The sequence below is a fragment of the Corylus avellana genome, chromosome ca4, assembly GCF_901000735.1.
Source record: "Corylus avellana chromosome ca4, CavTom2PMs-1.0".
Taxonomy (NCBI): domain Eukaryota; kingdom Viridiplantae; phylum Streptophyta; class Magnoliopsida; order Fagales; family Betulaceae; genus Corylus; species Corylus avellana.
In genome coordinates this window covers 14,009,594-14,012,230 of record NC_081544.1, presented here as the reverse complement: position 1 = coordinate 14,012,230, position 2,637 = coordinate 14,009,594, and positions in this window count along the sequence as shown.

Here is a 2,637-nt window from a genome sequence, read left to right as displayed (position 1 = left end):
CTAGAAAAGTGCACGGGAAAATCAGGAGACCCATCATGTATTGGGTTCTATATGGTACATCAATTCTTCCTATAATGATCTTGACAAAGCCCTTCCAGGGCAAGGTGTTCTCGCCGATGGTCTCGATTCCGGCGGGCTCGTCTAAGGTGTTTATGGAGTAGGTGTCTACGGTGGTTTCGGAGTCTCCACCGCCTTTTGTTGTCTCTGGTGGCATCTCCGATGTGCCAGTGAAGGTGAGCGTGGCTCCACTGGTGTCTAAAGGTCTAGCAGAGTGCTCTTGTGTTCAAGGACGATGGGCTTCCAGAGTCTCTTACGGACATTGACTTGGATCCGGCGATGGCATGCTTTATCAACGATGGCCTTGGGGTTGTCGATGTTGGGTCCAGGTCCAGTAGGAGCACTAGTGTCGACTATCTTTGTTTTGCCTCCTCCCATTTTGCGGGTGTCTAAACACGCCGATGTTGGGTCCAAGACGATCGTTGAGGTTGCGTCGGGTTTGGGTTTTACGTTGGAGGCTGCTCTATTGTCGGAGACAGTCCAGGTCTGACAGACTACTCGGGTGAGTACTCTATATAGGGTATGGGAGCATTCTACGTCTCCTGCTTCTCCGAAGGGGGCTTACGCTTCATCGACGAAGGTTTCTGTCTCTTCGAAGGAGGATCCTAAGTCTCTGGTGGTGGCCTCTATCTCTCCTAAGCCTTGTCCTGCATCTCTAGCGGTGGCCTCTATGTCTCCGGCGATGGCTTCTATTTCTCCGGCGAGCCCATTGTGCAGGGTAAGGGAGGCTTCTTTTTCTATGGCGGTTGACTCTATTTCTCTGGTGGGGGATTATACTTCTCCGGCGACAGAGGAAGCTCCTGTTGAGACCGATCGAAACCCTGCACGGGCGAAAAGTTTGATCCGACGGAGGTTTTTAGGGTCGAGAATTGTTTCACCTTCTCCGCCTGTGGTGAAGGAAGCATCCTCGTCAATTTAGGGTTCTAAGGATGACATTTCCTATGGGGCGGCTGAGTTGGGCATGAGACTTCGCCAATCTTATCCTCGCATGACGGAGAGTGGTGTACCCATGTATTCCTCTGTCTCCAAGTCTCAACTAGGGTATTCCCAAAGAGTGAAGGATATGATTGCTAAGTAGTTGGTTAAGAACAAGAGTTGCTAGCCAAGGTTGTGGCGGAAACTTCGGTGGAGGGGTTGGAGGGCTATTCCAAGGTTGTGCTCGATGCAGTGAAGTTAGCTCCTATTGTGGGGTTGTCTTGTGGAGGTGACGAGAAAAATCTTTTGGATCTTTTTTTTTTTTTTTTTTTTTTGTCATTGAAAAGGAGCGGGAGCCCAAAAATGACGTTTCTGCTTCAAAGGTTAAGGGGAAGAAGGAGCTCAAAATTTATAATGCTCCATTAATTTTGAGGCTAGAAGTCGTGGCTCTAGTAGGGTCAATGGCAGGGTGGTGTAGGTTTTCCTATTGAAATTAGGGTTTTTGTGGGTTTTGGGGCATTAGTTTTCTTTAACATTCTTTGGTTTTTAGGGTTTGTATAGGGTTTTCTTTTTGTGGCGTTTCCTATGTATACTTTCTGTGTACTTAGAGGCGCATTGCATTTTTTTTTTATAAGTATTACATTACTTATATAAAAAAATAAAAAATAAATAAATAAATAAAAAAAAAAAAAGGTTCTTCCACATAAGTTGTATCAAGTACAAAACTGTAAAATTTGTAGAAATTATATCAAGGAGAACCATGATGAGGTTTGTGTTTGCTGACTTATAACTTGCCGTTTATTATTTCTTGTATAAAACTCTCTAGCTCTCTCTCCCTCCCTAGCGCGTTCTGCCATTCCCCATCATTGGTGCTTTGGCTTTCTTCATTCTTTATCTTTTGAGGACTTGGATGTCCTCATGGTTAATTGGGACTATGTTCTTGATGTTGGTGTGATTGGATCCTCAAACTATCCCCAAATATTCCATATTTCCTTCTACTTGGGCGACACGCTTATTTCCTTCTATAGCCAATTACTTGTTTCTTACGCTTATTTCCATATTATGTTTTATTTACTTCTATAAATAATGTATATGCCATATGGCTGAGAATCAATCAATGGAAGAATACACATAATTTCGCTTAAGGCAATTGAAGGTTGATCCCCTCAATTGGAGGTTCGATTCCCTCGAAGCAACCGATTTATCCCTTGTTCCTTTCATTTTCAAACAATAGAAACCCTCGGGTTCCTATCATCCAGATGGTTTTTCGTTGAATTAAAATATTTCGAGTTTGCTTTGGAAGAAGGGATCATCCTTGTTTTACGTATTTATGAAAGGAGCAGGGGTTATATGCATTTTATTTCTCTGGTTAAAGTGTTGGTTCTTTGGTTGTTGGCTGTGGAGAGATGCTTAATGCAGAGCCAGCTAGGGCCGGCTCAGGCCCTTGGTGAGTTAGGCCCTTGCCTAGGGCCCCAATTTAATAGGGCTCAAAAAAATTTTGAAAAAAAAAAAAAAAAAATTATTTTGGACAAAAAAAAAAAAAAAAAGCTGAAGGCCCAATTTTTTTTTTTTAATAGAGCCCAAAAAAAATTTTCATCAAAATTTAAAGCCTCAATTTAATAAGGTCCCAATTAATAAGCCCACTATAAATTTTAAAAATAATTC